This window comes from Aegilops tauschii, chromosome 2, assembly GCF_002575655.3.
Source record: "Aegilops tauschii subsp. strangulata cultivar AL8/78 chromosome 2, Aet v6.0, whole genome shotgun sequence".
Lineage (NCBI taxonomy): Eukaryota > Viridiplantae > Streptophyta > Magnoliopsida > Poales > Poaceae > Aegilops > Aegilops tauschii.
In genome coordinates, this window is record NC_053036.3 from 533,496,095 (window position 1) to 533,514,422 (window position 18,328).

At 43.7% G+C, this 18,328-nt stretch overlaps 1 long non-coding RNA gene across 1 annotated transcript; it reads left to right on the forward strand.

Moving 5' to 3' along the window:
- The first annotated feature begins 15,380 nt into the window (after positions 1-15,380).
- On the forward strand, positions 15,381-16,076 carry LOC109771946 (uncharacterized). The gene is made up of 2 exons (XR_002234961.4): positions 15,381-15,648; positions 15,772-16,076. It is a non-coding gene; the product is annotated as an uncharacterized lncRNA (long non-coding RNA).
- Positions 16,077-18,328: the final 2,252 nt, after the last annotated feature.

Here is an 18,328-nt window from a genome sequence, read left to right on the forward strand (position 1 = left end):
CTCACTAATTGGTGTAGGAGTCATAGGAACAGATTTCTGTGATGAACTACTTTCCAATAAGGGAGCAGGTACAGTTACTCATGAAGTTATACTTTCCTCCCACTCACTTCTTTCGAGAGAAACTCCTTCTTTAGAAAGGATCCATTCTTAGCAATAAATGTCTTGCCTTCGGATTCGTGATAGAAGGTGTACCCAACTGTTGCCTTTGGGTATCCTTTGAAGACACATTTCTCCGATTTGGGTTTGAGCTTATCAGGATGAAACCTTTTTCACATAAGCATCGGAACCCCAAACTTTAAGAAACGACAACTTTGGTTTTCTGCCAAACCACAGTTCATATGGCGTCGTCTCAACGGATTTAGATGGTGCCCTATTTAACGTGAATGCAGCTATCTCTAATGCATAACCCCAAAACGATAGTGGTAAATCGGTGAGAGACATCATAGATTGCACCATATCTAATAAAGTATGGTTACGATGTTCGGACACACCATTACGCTGTGGTGTTCCAGGTGGCGTGAGTTGCGAAACTATTCCGCATTGTTTCAAATGAAGACCAAACTCGTAACTCAAATATTCTCTTCCACGATCAGATCGTAGAAACTTTATTTTCTTGTTACGATGATTTTCCACTTCACTATGAAATTATATGAACTTTTCAAATTTTTCAGACTTATGTTTCATCAAGTAGATATACCCATATCTGCTCAAATCATTTGTGAAGGTCAGAAAATAACGATACCCGCCGCGAGCCTCAACACTCATCAGATCACATACATCAGTATGTATTATTTCCAATAAGTCAGTTGCTTGCTCCATTGTTCCGGAGAACGGAGTCTTAGTCATCTTGCCCATGAGGCATGGTTCGCAAGCAGCAAGTGATTCATAATCAAGTGATTCCAAAAGCCCATCAACATGGAGTTTCTTCATGCGCTTTACACCAATATGACCTAAACGGCAGTGCCACAAATAAGTTGCACTATCATTATTAACTTTGCATCTTTTGGCTTCAATATTATGAATATGTGTATCACTACGATCGAGATCCAACAAACCGTTTTCATTGGGTGTATGACCATATAAGGTTTTATTCATGTAAACAGAACAACAATTATTCTCTAACTTAAATGAATAATTGTATTGCAATAAACATGATCAAGTCATATTTATGCTCAACGCAAACACCAAATAACACTTATTTAGGTTCAACATTAATCCCGAAAGTATAGGGAGTGTGCGATGATGATCATATCAATCTTGGAACTACTTCCAACACACATCTTCACCTCGCCCTTAACTAGTTTCTGTTCATTTTGCAACTCCCGTTTCGAGTTACTACTTTTAGCAACTGAACCAGTATCAAATACCAAGGGGTTGCTATAAGCACTAGTAAAGTACACATCAATAACATGTATATCAAATATACCTATGTTCACTTTGCCATCCTTCTTATCCGCCAATTACTTGGGGTAGTTCCGCTTCCAGTGACCAGTCCCTTTGCAGTAGAAGCACTTAGTCTCAGGCTTAGGTCCAGACTTGGGCTTCTTCACTTGAGCAGCAACTTGCTTGCCGTTCTTCTTGAAGTTCCCCTTCTTCCCTTTGTCCCTTTTCTTGAAACTAGTGGTCTGTCAACCATAAACACTTGATGTTTTTCTTGATTTCTACCTTCGCCGATTTTAGCATCGCGAAGAGCTTGGGAATTGTTTCCGTTATCCCTTGCATATTATAGTTCATCACGAAGTTCTAGTAACTTGGTGATAGTGACTAGAGAACTCTGTCAATCACTATCTTATCTGGAACATTAACTCCCACTTGATTCAAGTGATTGTAGTACTTGTCAAAGGTCTCATACCTTTCGACATGGGCATGAGTCTGAAATACTAATTTCAACTCTTGGAACATCTCATATGCTCCGTGGCATTTCAAAAACGTCTTTGAAGCCCCGATTCTAAGCCGTAAAGCATGGTGCACTAAACTATCAAGTAGTCATCATATCGAGCTTGCCAAATGTTCATAACGTCTGCATCTGCTCCTGCAACCGGTCTGTCACCTAGCGGTGCATCAAGGACATAATTCTTCTGTGCAGCAATGAGTTAATCCTCAGATCACGGATCCAATCCGCATCATTGCTACTAACATCTTTCAACTTAGTTTTCTCTAGGAACATATTAAAAATAAAACAGGGGAGCTAAACGCGAGCTATTGATCTACAACATAGATATGCTAATACTACCAGGACTAAGTTCATGATAAATTAAAGTTTAATTAATCATATTACTTAAGAACTCCCACTTAGATAGACATCTCTCTTATCATCTAAGTGATCACGTGATCCATATCAACTAAACCATGTCCGATCATCACGTGAGATGGAGTAGTTTTCAATGGTGAACATCACTATGTTGATCATATCTTCTATATGATTCACGCTCGACCTTTCGGTCTCCACTGTTCCGAGGCCATATCTGCATATGCTAGGCTCGTCAAGTTTAACCCAAGTATTCTGCGTGTGCAAAAGTGGCTTGCACCCGTTGTATAAGTACGTTGATCTTATCACACCCGATCATCACGTGGTGTCTCGACACGATGAACTTTGGCAACGGTGCATACTCAGGGAGAACACTTGTACCTTGAAATTTAGTGAGAGATCATCTTATAATGCTACCGTCAATCAAAGCAGAATAAGATGCATAAAGGATAAACATCACATACAATCAATATAAGTGATATGATATGGCCATCATCATCTTGTGCCTTTGATCTCCATCTCCAAAGCACCGTCATGATCACCATCGTCACCGGCGTGACACCTTGATCTCCATCGTAGCATCGTTGTCGTCTCGCCAACTATTGCTTCTACGACTATCGCTACCGCTTAGTGATAAAGTAAAGCAATTACAGGGCGATTGCATTGCATACAATAAAGCGACAACCATATGGCTCCTGCCAGTTGCCAATAACTCTGTTACAAAACATGATCATCACATACAATAAAATATAGCATCATGTCTTGACCATATCACATCACAACATGCCCTGCAAAAACAAGTTAGACGTCCTCTACTTTGTTGTTGCAAGTTTTACGTGGCTGCTACAGGCTGAGCAAGAACCGTTCTTACCTACGCATCAAAACCACAATGATATTTCGTCAAGTTAGTGCTGTTTTAACCTTCCCAAGGACCGGGCTTAGTCACACTCGGTTCGACTAAAGTTGGAGAAACTGACACCCGCCAGCCACCTGTGTGCAAAGCACGTCGGTAGAACCAGTCTCGCGTAAGCGTACGCGTAATGTCGGTCCGGGCCGCTTCATCCAACAATACCGCCGAATCAAAGTATGACATACTGGTAAGCAGTATGACTTGTATCGCCCACAACTCACTTGTGTTCTACTCGTGCATATAACATCCACGCATAAACCTGGCTCTGATGCTACTGTTGGGGAACGTACTAATTTCAAAAAAATTCCTATGCGCACGCAAGAACATGGTGATGCATAGCAACGAGATGGGAGAGTGTTGTCCACGTACCCTCGTAGACCGAAAGCGGAAGCGTTATGACAACGCGGTTGATGTAGTCGTACGTCTTCACAATCCGACCGATCCAAGTACTGAACGCACAGCACCTCCGAGTTCAACACACGTTCAGCTCGATGACGTCCCTCGAACTCACGATCCAGCAGAGCTTCGAGGGAGAGTTCCGTCAGCACGACGGCGTGATGACGGTGATGATGATGCTGCCGACGCAGGGCTTCGCCTAAGCACCGCTACGATATGACCGAGGTGGATTATGGTGGAGGGGGGCACCGCACACGGCTAAAAGATCAACTGATCAACTTGTGTCTATGGGGTGCCCCCTGCCCCTGTATATAAAGGAGGGAGGGAGGAGGAGGCCGGCCCTCATAGGGCGCGCCCAAAGTGTGGAGTCCTACTAGGACTCCCTAATCCTAGTAGGATTCCACCTCCCACTTGGAGTAGGAAAAGGGGAAGGGAGAAGGAGAAGGAAGGAAGGGGGCGGCCCCCCTCCCTAGTACAATTCAGACCAGTCCATGGGGAGGGGTGCGACCACCCTTGAGGCCCTTTCTCTCCTTTCCCGTATGGCCCATTAAGGCCCAATACGAATTCCCGTAACTCTCCGGCACTCCGAAAAATACCCGAATCACACGGAACCTTTTCGATGTCCGAATATAGCCTTCCAATATATTAATTTTTACATCTCGACCATTTCGAGACTCCTCGTCATGTCCCCGATCTCATCCGGGACTCCGAACAAACTCGGTCATCAAATCACATAACTCATAATACAAATCGTCATCAAACGTTAAGCGTGCGGACCCTACGGGTTCGAGAACTATGTAGACATGACCGAGACACATCTCCGGTCAATAACCAATAGCGGAACCTGGATGCTCATATTGGCTCCTACATATTCTACGAAGATCTTTATCGGTCAAACCGCATAACAACATACGTTGTTCCCTTTGTCATCAATATGTTACTTGCCCGAGATTCGATCGTCGGTATCCTCATACCTAGTTCAATCTCGTTACCGCCAAATCTCTTTACTCGTTCCGTAATGCATCATCCCGCAACTAACTCATTAGTCACAATGCTTGCAAGGCTTATAGTGATGTGCATTACCGAGAGGGCCCAGAGATACCTCTCCGATACACGGATTGACAAATCCTAATCTCGATCTATGCCAACTCAACAAACACCATTGGAGACACCTGTAGAGCATCTTTATAATCACCCAGTTACATTGTGACGTTTGATAGCACACAGAGTGTTCCTCCGGTATTCGGGAGTTGCATAATCTTGTAGTCTGAGGAACATGTATAAGTCATGAAGAAAGCAGTAGCAATGAAACTGTAACGATCATAATGCTAAGCTAATGAATGGGTCTTGTCCATCACATCATTCTCCTAATGATGTGATCCCGTTCATCAAATGACAACACATGTCTATGGTTAGGAAACATAACCATCTTTGATAAACGAGCTAGTCAAGTAGAGGCATACTAGGGACACTTTGTTTTGTCTATGTATTCACACATGTACTAAGTTTCCGGTTAATACAATTCTAGCATGAATAATAAACATTTATCATGAAATAAGGAAAAATAATAATAACTTTATTATTGCCTCTAGGGCATATTTCCTTCATTAGGCATATGCAGCACAGACCCAGAAGCTCCAGTGCATAGTGAACGGCTCAAGCGTGCTGATAATGTCAAGAGAGGTCGGGGTAGACCAAACTTGACACCAGAGAAGAACTGAAATATCACCAACGACACCATGATCATGCTAGATGGATCATAACTCCACATCATCAACCTCAAGTTCCTTCTCCTTTGATTTGAGGCCATTGTCTGGTCTTAAGATCAATTTTCATCAAAGCAAGGCGATGGTGTTAAAGTTCTCTACCGATGACCAGCAGTAGATTGCGGACAACCTTAATTGTAAGTTGTCCTTCTTCCCCATCGCCTACCCGCAGATGCCACTATTTGACTCGAGAATCGACATTCGGGATTTTGACCCGCTTGTGGGGAAGATGGCTTCTATGTCTGAGTCGTGGTGCGGCCGATTTACATCCAATCTATGCTCATTGACTCATGCCTTTCTAGTCTACCCATGTATATGATGGGAATGTATATTTTGCCGGAAGGTGTGCGTAGCTCCTTTGACAAGGATTTATCATGCTTTTTTGGTAGGAGATTGATGGACGACATAAATACCATATGGTCAAGTGGGCAAATATCTACTTTCCCAAGGACCTGGGGGCCTAGGCATTCTTTCTTCTTGATGTGTGAATGCAACTCTGATACGTCTCCAACGTATCTATAATTTATGAAGTATTCATGCTGTTATATTATCTATCTTGGATGTTTAATGGGCTTTATTATACACTTTTATATGATTTTTGGGACTAACCTATTAACCTAGAGCCCAGTGCGAGTTTCTGTTTTCTCCTTGTTTTAGAGTATCGTAGAAAAGGAAAACCAAACGGAGTCCAATTGACGTGCCACTCGACGGAGATTATTTTTGGACCAGAAGAAGCCCACAGAGTACCGAAAGCAGGCCAGAAGAGTCCCGGGATGCCCATGAGGGTGGGGGGCGCGCCCACCCCCTAGGACGCGCCCCCTGCCCCGTAGACAGCCCGGAGACCCCCTTGACGTGAAATCAACACAAAACTCTTCTATATATACCCAAACTTCCAGAAAGAAACCTAGATCGGAAGTTCCGCCGCCGCAAGCCTCTGTAGCCACGAGAAGTCAATCTAGGCCCTCTCCGGCACCCTGCCGGAGGGGGCCATCATCCCCGGTGGCCATGGAGGAGTATCCCGGAGGGGCCATCATCACCATGAAGGCCGAGGACCAGAGGGTGGAGGCCATGGAGGAGGAAGCACAAGGGGGAGAACCTCTCCTCCTCTCTTCCGATGGCGCCGGAGTGCAATCGGGAGGGGAAAAACCGCCACGGTGATCGTCTTCATCAACATCACCATCATCATCACCATCCTCACCTCTTTTACGCGGTCCACTCTCCCGCACCCCGCTGTAATCCCTACTTGAACATGGTGCTTTATGCCACATATTATGATCCAATGATGTGTTGCCATCCTATGATGTTTTGAGTAGATATCTTTTGTCTTTGGGTTGATTGATGATCTAGATTGGTATGAGTTGTATGTTTTATTTTGGTCCTGCCCTATGGTGCCCTCCGTGTCGCGCAAGCGTGAGGGACTCCCGCTGTAGGGTGTTGCAATACGTTCATGATTCGCTTATAGTGGGTTGGTGAGTGACTGAAACACAAACCCGAGTAAGAGGGATTGTTGCGTATGGGAATAAAGAGGACTTGATGCTTTAATGCTATGGTTGGGTTTTACCTTAATGATCTTTAGTAGTTGCGGATGCTTGCTAGAGTTCCAATCATAAGTGCATATGATCCAAGTAGAGAAATTATGTTAGCTTATGCCTCTCCCTCATATGAAACTGCAATAGTGATTACCGGTCTTGTTAACTATTGCCTAGGACAATTCCGCACACCGATCCATCATTATTCCACACTTGCTATTTATATTATTTAGTAATATATTCTAACTTTATGATAACAACACCTACTTTTATATTTTAGCTCTCCGATATCATACAAAGTTATCTTCTTCATACCCACAACATAGTTTTGTTTCTCGTTTCTAGTTGGAAGCAAACGTTCGGTGCACGTAGAGTCGTATCAGTGGCAGATAGGGCTTGAGAGAATATTGATCTTACCTTTAGCTCCTTGTGGGTTCGACACTCCATACTTATCACTTCCACCTTTGCAAATTGCTACGATGATTCCCTGCACTTGGGGATTATCAAGCTCTTTTCTGGCGCCGTTGCCGGAGAGCAATAGCGTGAGGTTGATATTCTCGTGTGTGCTTGTTTGCTTTCTTGACTAAGTAGATTTTGTTTTTCCCTTTTGTTTCTGTTTAGTTGTGGGTGAAACATACATTTTTTTAAAAGAGTGAAAATACAAAAAAATCACTTGCCTTTCATGCCTAAAAAGTTTTTCAAAAAGACAAGCGATTGGAAAGTTATGCATTGAAGAAGTGAGGGTCGACCTTGAGCACTTGTGTTCATGCTCACGGAAACAATGTAGAATTTTTCATGGAAGTTTCTCTGTAAATAATTATCCCCTTGTATATATTCATTGTATTATAAAAATAAGGTGCCAAGCTTTGGTTTTAGGATGATTAGATTGCTTGTTTACTATGTGCAGAACAAAAACAGAAACTTTGGCTGTAGTGCGTGAATTTACATTTTTTTACTGGAAAGTCAAATGGGTCTGAAACTTTTTGCACATTAATTCTGTACAAATTGTTCAAATTGTAAAATTTAGTTCATAATTTTAGGAGTCACAGAAGTTTGCTAAACTTCCAGATTACTACAGACTGTCCTGTTTAAGACAGATTCTGTTTTTTGATGCATTGCTTGCTTGTTTTGATGAAACTATCGGTCTCTATCAGTGGATTAAGCCATGGAAAAGTTATATTACAGTAGCTATAATGCAAAAACAAAAATGAATTGGTTTGCAACAGTACTTATAGTAGTGATTTGCTGTGTTATACTAACGGATCTCACAAAGTTTTTGTTAAGTTTTTGTGGATGAAGTGTTCGAAGAACGAGGAGTTGCCGATGTGAGAAGAATAAAGAGAAGCAAGAGTTCAAGCTTGGGGATGCCCAAGTCACCCCCAAGTAAATATTTCAAAGGATACTCAAGCATCTAAGCTTGGGGATGCCCCAGTTGGCATCCCATCTTTCTTCTTCAACAATTATCGGTATACCTCGGTTTTTGTTTTGTTCACATGATTTGTGTCCTTTGTGTTTTTCTTTTTCTTTAAGAACCATGCTAGTATGGGATGTCCCTTCATCAATTTATAGAATACTTCATGTGCTTCACTTAAATCTTTTAAGTATGATCTTATAGAATTGTTCTTTGCGCTTCACTTAAATCTTTTGAGTATGGTTTTATAGAATGCTTCATGTGCTTCACTTATACATTTTGATCTTGGATATTGGTTAGTCTATATTAATTGTAGAATGCTCCATGAACTTCACTTATATCTTTTGGAGTATGAATAATACTATCATTTAAAGTGGGTTTGGAAGAGTGTCAACTTTAGGAATTAGTGATCCCACTATTTTGGAGGGTGTTGAATCTTAATGTGATATTTATGAAAGTGGATTTGGAAGAGTGTCAACTTTAGCTAGTAATGATTCCACTATTTCGTAAGAGGTTCCAATTGAGTATGAGAACAATGTTGCTACTGAAAATTATTATGAGGAAGGAATACATGCTTGTAGGAGTTGCAATAATATCAAGTTTCCTCTCTCAGTGCTTAAAGTTTTGAAGTTATACTTGTTTTGCCTTCCTATGCTAATTGATTGTTGTTCTTATAAATTGTGTGCTCACAAAATCCCTAGGCATAGGAAGTGGTTTATATTTAAATGTGCTAGTCAAGATGCTCTCCTTGTGCTTCAATTCCTATCTATTATGTGAGCATCATTGAAATCATCATGCCTAGCTAAAAGGCATTAAAGAAAAGCGCTTGTTGGGAGACAACCCAATATTTACTCTTACTGTTTTTGTGTGTTTACATGATTAAGATACTGTATTGATCATGTTTTATAGCTTTTTTTCAATAAGGTGCCAAGTAAGACCTTTGGGAAGACTTGGGAGAAAGTTAATGGGATCTTGCTGAAAAAAACAGAAACTTTGCGCTCACGAGATTAGCTGTCATTTTTTTACAGAAGAGTGCTTTTGAGTTGATTCTTTTTGCAGAAGATTAATAGACAAATTCCTCACGTCCACCAATTTATCTCATAATTTTTGTAGTAGCAGAAGTTTGGTTTATGTTCAGATCATTACAGATTGTTCTGTTTCTGACAGATTCTGTTTTCATTGCATAGTTTGCTTGTTTTCTAATTTCTATGACTTATATTACTCAATATAAATTGTAGAAATGATATGGTACAATAGGAATTGTGTGAGAATAATTATGAACCTTGTCTTTGAAAGTACCAAAGTGAATGGTTTGCTCTTTATCATACTAACCTATTTCACGAAGTTTGGTTAAGTTTTGTGTGATTGAAGTTTTCAAGTTTTGGGTGAGATATCGCTATGAGGAGAATAAGGAGTGGAAATACCCTAAGCTTGGGGATGCCTAAGGCACCCCAAGGAAATATTAAAGGAAGACTCAAGTACCTAAACTTGGGGATGCCCCGGAAGGCATCCACTCTTTCGTCTTCAAAACTATCGGTATACCTTACTCGGAGCTATATTTTTATTCGTCACATGATATGTGTTTTGCTTGGAGAGTATTTTCAATTTTACTTGCTGTTTGAATAAAATCATTGGATCTGAAATATTAAATGAAAAAGAATCCTCCCATGTCTAGTTAATTATTTGACTACTCAGTGTTCTTCACTCATATCTTTTGGAGTAGTTTGTCATTTACTCATGTGCTTCATGTATATCCTATGAGTAAATGGTTGAATAAATTGAATGTCATAAATCTGAATTTATATATGTTTCATATGCTTATAACATGGGGAGTAATGACTTCACACATAATAAGTATAGGTAGTAAACTTATTGAAAGTTAGCAAACATAGAATTGGTCACTTGAACAATTCATGAAAGAATATTGAAGGAAGAGGGATTTCACATATAAATATACTATCTTGGACATCTTTTGTAGTTGTGGGCACTCATTAAAATATGACATGCTAAAAGGTTGATGTTGGACAAGGAAGACAACGTAATGGGTTATGTTTTCTTATATCTGAAATAAAGTATATTGTCATGGATCGCCCAACACGTTGAGCTTGCCTTTCCCCCTCATGCTAGCCAAATTCTTTGCACTAAGTAGAGATAGTACTTGTGCTTCCAAATATCCTTAAACCAAGTTTTGCCATGAGAGTCCACCATACCTACCTATGGATTGAGTAAGATCCTTCAAGTAAGTTGTCATCGGTGCAAGCAATAAAAATTGCCCTCTAAATATGTATGATTGACTAGTGTGGAGGAAATAAACTTTATACGATCTTGTGATGTGGAAGAAATAAAAGCGACGGACTGCATAATAAAGGTCCATATCACAAGTGGCAATATAAAGTGACGTTCTTTAGCATTAAGATTTTGTGCATCCAACCCTGAAAGCGCATGGCAACCTCTGCTTCCCTCTGCAAAGGGCCTATCTTTTACTTTTATCTCTTAACCTTATGCAAGAGTCATGGTGATTTTCACCTTTCCTTTTTACATTTTATCCTTTGGCAAGCACCTTGTGTTGGAAAGATTCTGATATATATATATCCAATTGGATGTAAGGCATCATGAACTATTATTGTTGACATTACCCTTGAGGTAAAAGATTGGGAGGCGAATCTATAAGCCCCTATCTTTCTCTGTGTCTGATTAAAACTTTGAACCCATAAATATCGCGTGAGTGTTAGCAATTGTGAAAGACTAAATGATAGTTGAGTATGTGGAGTTTGCTAAATCAAAGCTCTGACATAGACTCTTCCTGAAAATAAGATGAATTGCAATTGTTTGACGACTGAGAATATTGTTTGTTAGTTTTCAAGAAAGTTTATGATCTATACTTTAACATGTGAATTGCTTGTTACTTGATCATGAAAAGTTTTATGAGATGAGCTATTGTTATGACATATAATGATGCTAGAAAAAGTGATTGGAATTATCATTGATCAAACTTATGCACTTGCTAGCATTCACACTTCATAAATTATTCCTTTTATCATTTACCTACTCGAGGACGAGCAGGAATTAAGCTTGGGGATGCTGATACGTCTCCAACGTATCTATAATTTATGAAGTATTCATGCTGTTATATTATCTATCTTGGATGTTTAATGGGCTTTATTATACACTTTTATATGATTTTTGGGACTAACCTATTAACCTAGAGCCCAGTGCCAGTTTGTGTTTTCTCTCCTTGTTTTAGAGTATTGTAGAAAAGGAAAACCAAACGGAGTCCAATTGACGTGCCACTCGACGGAGATTATTTTTGGACCAGAAGAAGCCCACGGAGTACCGAAAGCAGGCCAAAAGAGTCTCGGGCTGCCCACGAGGGTGGGGGGCGCGCCCCTGCCTCGTGGACAACCCGGAGACCCCCCTGACGTGAAATCAACGCAAAACTCTTCTATATATACCCAAACTTCCAGAAAGAAACCTAAATCGGAAGTTCTGCCGCCGCAAGCCTCTGTAGCCACGAGAAGTCAATCTAGGCCCTCTCCGGCACCCTACCGGAGGGGGCCATCATCCCCGGTGGCCATGGAGAAGTATCCCGGAGGGGCCATCATCACCATGAAGGCCAAGGACCAGAGGGTGGAGGCCATGGAGGAGGAAGCACAAGGGGGAGAACCTCTCCTCCTCTCTTCCGGTGGCGCCGGAGTGCCATCGGGAGGGGAATCATTGCCACGGTGATCGTCTTCATCAACATCACCATCCTCACCTCTTTTACGCGGTCCACTCTCCCGCACCCCGCTGTAATCCCTACTTGAACATGGTGCTCTATGCCACATATTATGATCCAATGATGTGTTGCCATCCTATGATGTTTTGAGTAGATATCTTTTGTCTTTGGGTTGATTGATGATCTAGATTGGTATGAGTTGTATGTTTTATTTTGGTCCTGCCCTATGGTGCCCTCCGTGTCGTGCAAGCGTGAGGGACTCCCGCTGTAGAGTGTTGCAATACGTTCATGATTCGCTTATAGTGGGTTGGTGAGTGACTGAAACACAAACCCGAGTAAGAGGGATTGTTGCGTATGGGAATAAAGATGACTTGATGCTTTAATGCTATGGTTGGGTTTTACCTTAATGATCTTTAGTAGTTGCGGATGCTTGCTAGAGTTCCAATCATAAGTGCATATGATCCAAGTAGAGAAAGTATGTTAGCTTATGCCTCTCCCTCATATGAAACTGCAATAGTGATTACCGGTCTTGTTAACTATTGCCTAGGACAATTCCGCACACCGATCCATCATTATTCCACACTCGCTATTTATATTATTTAGTAATATATTCTAACTTTATGATAACAACGCCTACTTTTATATTTTAGCTCTTCGATATCATACAAAGTTATTCTCTTCATACCCACAACGTAGTTTTGTTTCTCGTTTCTAGTTGGAAGCAAACGTTCGGTGCACGTAGAGTCGTATCAGTGGCAGATAGGGCTTGAGAGAATATTGATCTTACCTTTAGCTCCTTGTGGGTTCGACACTCCATACTTATCACTTCCACCTTTGGAAATTGCTACGATGATTCCCTGCACTTGGGGGTTATCAGACTCTTATGTTGACATGGGTTTGGATGATCCTCAGTGAGGACGACGGCCTGTGGCTGTAGCTTATTAAAGCGAAATACTTGGAGGGTGCCCGCTACTAGTGTGTGAGCGTAGGGAGGGATCTCAGTTCTGGAAGTCGATTCGGTCGATCAAGAATGAGATTCGCCTGGGGCACCCTATCTCCATAGGCATTGGACATGGGACCCTCTTTTGGCTTCACCCTTGGGTGGATGGGTCTGCGTTATACATGGATTTCTCGGACTTGTTTGCTATCTGCGTAGACCCCATCCTATTGGTATCCTTGGCCGCACACAATGGGGTCTGGAACATCCCATTCCGTCAATCATTTGGACCCGAGGAAACCACTGCTTGGGCCATCCTTCAGACGACTCTTCCCCCCTTTACACCTGGAATATTTGGACGCCATATATTGCACCTAACCCCGTCGGTGTTCTTCTTTGTTCGCTCGGCATATTATAACCTATGCCGATTGTGTCACTTGCATGGACTAAACCTTTGTGAAAAGTGCCCTGTCCTTTGAAGATCAAGATCTTTGTGTGGCAGCTTTTTTGTGACCGCCTCCTATCGAGCATGGAGGTGTCCAAGCTCCATGATCCTAGCGATGGGATATGCCCGCTTTGTGATAGCTCGGAGACGGGAACCCACTTCTTCTCCACCTGCCTCACGGCTCGCTTTCTTTTCTACTTTGTCGGTGAGGTTCAGGGGCCATAGTGGGAAGCCTTGGACCTGGCTAAGTTTCTCGAAACTCGGGCCAACCAAATCGGGCGGAGGAGATGCCTCTTCTGGTTAGTGTTCACCACAATGACTTGGACCCTATGGACGACGCATAACACGATGATGATTGAGTGGGTCTTCTTACGGCATGCAACTGACCATGTCTTCAAATTCCTGGTGTTTTTGCAAGTCTGGTAGACGCTCTCTAGGCAGTGGGATCGAGATCGGCTTGACGACATGATGGATGCGATGACTCTGGCTACTCACCGCCTTGCCCCGCCTCTTAGCCGCTAATCTATTGGTCACTTGGTGGTCTTTTTTCCTCTCTCTTTTCACATTTGGGCACGTGTGTGTTTTTGCTCCAATGGACATATATTTTCTTTTGCTGCTTATGAACTTGTTGTATGGCCTTGATGGCTGCTTTATCTATAAAGTGAGGTGAAAGCCCATTTCGAAAGAGGTTTTGGCAAGCTTCCTTCTGTAAATAGCATGTAAATAATATAAGGTTGATTACGTATCATGGTTGTTATAGGGTACCACTTGTGTGTTGGTTGCGCCATCCACCAAACTGTGACGTTGAGCTTGTACTCCCTCCGATTCTTTTTACTCTGCGCATAAGTTTCTCCTGTTTTTCCCTTATTACTCTGCGTGTTTCGCTCTTTTCTCGCTACTTTCCAGCAGTGCCCCGCTTTGGCTGCAGTAAATTAGCATGCCTTTGGCAGTGGCAGCGAAGCGCCAACCAATCAGTCGCGCCATGCAGTGATTCCATGTTGTGCGCATGGGGTACAGAAGAGGAGATTCAAGGGACCGGCCAATGAACTACATGCAGCAATTAACACAACAGGCTTCTTTCCATGCATGGACAGGGGTAAAAAGGTAAAAAAAAAAACACCCAGTCAGGCCCTTCTTGGTATCTGTGATGCTCCTTATGGGCAGACTAAATAGGATGCGAGGGAGTATCTCTTTCTTTTCCCTTAAAATGGAGGATAGTATCTTGGAACTCTACATCAATTGATGCACAGTCATATTTATAGACAGTAATCTTTTTTCCTGAAGAGAGAGAACAATTTCAACTTAAAAAACGTGTGCTGAAATATCCTGTAGGGTAGATGCGTAGGTCCACGGTGAGCCGAACCTTTTTCTCTCTTGAAACAAGGTGAGCCGAACCTATCGAATGACAACGGTCATCAAATTTGACCAGCGCAACAAGAAGAAAAGACGCTGGGAAACGATCATCAAAGGTGGTGAGTGCCCGAATTATTGGAGCAGTTCCGAAAAGACTAGTGCCTACTACTACGACCATAGCACCACATTAGAAAAACAAACAATCTCGTAGCAATATCAACCCTCACCAACTACGGAACCCGATTCGCTTGGAACTTCTCCGCGCGGCGCATCTCAACGGTGGAGCAGTTCGAAAGGGCGGCGACGAACCCGATGGAAGCGAGGCCCAGCAGACATCCAAAACGGGAAGCAGCCATCAGATCAATGTGCAGCAGTACGTACACCACCATGCAGATCAACGGTCGCTGCGTGCCCGCAAACGTGGACCGATGTCTGATGCTTCTCCTTCTCAGTGACGCCTTCAACAACGCGTTTTTGCAAGACGAAGAACAGAAAAATAATCCGCCGTCGCCGTGCACAGGTGCACTACGAGTGTGTTCCCTTTGAAAACTTTGGATAACGCGCCTAAGTAATCCTAATACTAATAGGACTATACTACGAGCGTATCGTATGCTCCCTCGTCGGCTCGTCGTGTCACTATATAAAGGGCAATGCTCCGACAGAAGAACATCACAAAGTCGAGAGCAGAGAGCGCCTCGTAGCATCAGCAAGTATTCCTTGCCAGGTTCCTGCTTCAGTTGTTCTGCTGTCTCTGTGAACTCGACCGCGGCGTCGACCATGAGCTACCCACCACCGGGCACCGCGTACCCGCCGCCGGGCCAGGAGGCCTACCCGCCTCCAGGGTACGGCGCGCCGCCGCCTGTCGCCGCTAACTACCAGCAGCAGGCCCCGCCGCAGGACTCGCAGGACCGCGGCGGCGACGGCTTCTGGAAAGGATGGTACGTACGTCATTACATTCTGAGCCGTGATATATAAGCCACTAGATCGTCGAGACTACGCGCCATCTTCCCATTGCTTTGTGTTTTGATTTCTTCTAATCCGTGGCCCGTTTTCATTTGCAGTTGTGCTGCTATTTGCTGCTGCTGTCTGCTCGACATGTGCTTCTGATCACAAGTTCCTACTGCCAGCAGCAGGCAATCCGACGATGATCTACTCACTCAGAGCTGCTCATAGTTGACCATGGTTATTTCTATTGTAGTATTTGTGCTGTTCGGGTGGAGATTTGTATGGGTTGTACTAGTTAATTTTGCATCTGGGTTTTGGCTTCATTCTGTATCACGGTATTGTTATTGGCAGAGTCTTAGTCTCTTCAGTTTGTTGGTGATGAATAACACGTAGCGGTAGCATGCGAGAATTCTTGACGACATACCGACGATTTTGATTGTCTGTTCCAGTTGATTTGATTCATGCTCCAAAGTGTTTTTGTGAGGTTACATGCATTACTTTTGATGATCTGCATGTTGCAAAAATTGCCATTTCCTCGGTGATTTGTTGCAAAGAATGGACATTTATTGCTACATATTAATATTTTGTACCGAGAAGGAGTAGTGCGTGGGAGTCACTGGGGTCTCAAGTCCAAAGTGGGCCGGTCCGTCTCTCATGTCCTATTCTTCCTCGTCAGCAACCACACCTTTACTTCACGCGTCTCATCGTCGCCGCTCATCGAGGCGGTGAGATGCACCCGACGATCGCTGGAAGGGAACAACACGGACGCGGAGGACGGGCGCTGCCGTAGGCTTGGTTTAGGTCGGGTCGCCTTTTTTATAAAAAATATCAAAATGTAACAAAATGTGCTTCTATTATATGAAAATCATCCGGTTTGCAAAAAAAAAAAGAATTTGGCTTGTTAAAATCTGCTTTGAATTGTATGCAGCTACGATTGGATGGCCGGTTGTCGCATCAGTGTCCGTGAACTGGTTCCCACCGATTCATGGATGGATGCGGTATCTGATTTGAGGGTCAGTGTTGAAGAGGCCCTCATGCTTGCCTCCAACTCCATGTGGTCGCCAAGTCACCCCATTTCAATCCTACCCCTAGCGTTGTGATTTGTGCAACAAGTACGACGCAATCGTCCTCGGAGCACATTGAGACCGTTCGTACGTTGGACCTTGCTGCCGGCATAGCCCTCCTCACCTCCTCCTCCTTGCACCATTTGGTCCTCCTTGGCGTACCCGGCTTCTCTCTCGAGACTCAACCACTCTCTTGTCTTGTATAGAGAGAACATGGGTGGAGCCTGCTTCACGCCGCCCCAAGTGTCAACTCTCGTACACGTGGCCAACGACCTCGCTGAACAAACCACCATGTCTAGGCGATCCACCTTGCCGTCATAGTAAACTATGGAGAAATAATCTACGTTCGAGGCCCTAAATCGCTGACGCACATAACGTCGTCCCTGACTCCAGTGATAATCACCGTGCCTTGATCACCTCCTTTGGCAAGCTCTGGTACTCCTTGTAGGCTTCCTAAAATCCATGTGGTCCTACTGAAGCCTCGTGCGTCCTCCCTAAGTAGCCCCTCGTCCTCAAGCTTACCCCGCCGCGAACCCGTGCTCCGCCACGCACGACATTGGTTTGGTGCTTCCGTGCCGCGTCCAAGCACACATACGTGCTCTAGGTGAGCCCCTGGTTGTTTCTTCCCTCTCCCCGAGCCTCCTCGTGGCATCTAGCTCAATGTCCGCATAGTATCACATGTCGCCTCTGCTGGAAGTCATCTCCAGTGATCCTTCGGCAATCCCGCGTGCCCTTGCTTCCTTCCCAAGCTGTGGATATCCCAACTCTCTCCCTGCTACTGTGCAACTGTCGTGGTTCTAAGTCTGACAGTAGAATAGGGGGTTGGGATGTAGAGGCAAGATCCTAGCTATGGAGAAGCTGTACGCACGAGTTTTACGAGTTCAGGCCCTTCTCGGAGGAAGTAACAGCCCTACGTCTCGGAGCCCGGAGGCGGTCGACTGGATTATATGTGTGTGTGTTACAGGGGGTGCGAACCCTTGTCACTGAGGAGAGGGTGGCTTATATAGAGTTTGCTAGACCCCTCCGGCCCTCAATTACACAGGGTTTAAGGTACATTAAGACAGGGCGTTACCGGTAACGCTAGTAATAAAGAGACATAATGATCATTAAAGCTATGACGTAATGACCGACCGTTGCAGCATGGAGTGGCTTTAGACCTTCTGCCGGTCGAGTGATAGTCTCCATGGTCAAGTGACTTTAAGTCTGTCGAGTAGAATGCTTCATGGTCGAGTGGATGATGATTCTTCTTCGAATGCTTCTGGTTCTAGGGTGATGTCCTTGGGGAGGGTATTTAGGCCAGGCCTGTGACCCTACCCTAGGTACATGTCCTCATCATTAGCCCCCGAATGGATCAGGGTTTGAGTGGAGAAGCAGTTGAAAATACTTCCGATTCATTTTTCGCGCTTCGGGTGTGTCTTGTTTTGGATCCACGAACCGAGGTGGTGACACCAACTTCTTTTTCAGTCGCCTTGATCCATTCCTGGTTTTGTTGAGTGAACTTTTGCTGGAAGAGATCCGAGTGCTCATGTGGAGGAGATCTTCCGTCTGACAAGTTGTTCTGCTGCCCGCGGATCTCGCGGGATTCAAATTTCGGGAAGCGTGCAGGGCG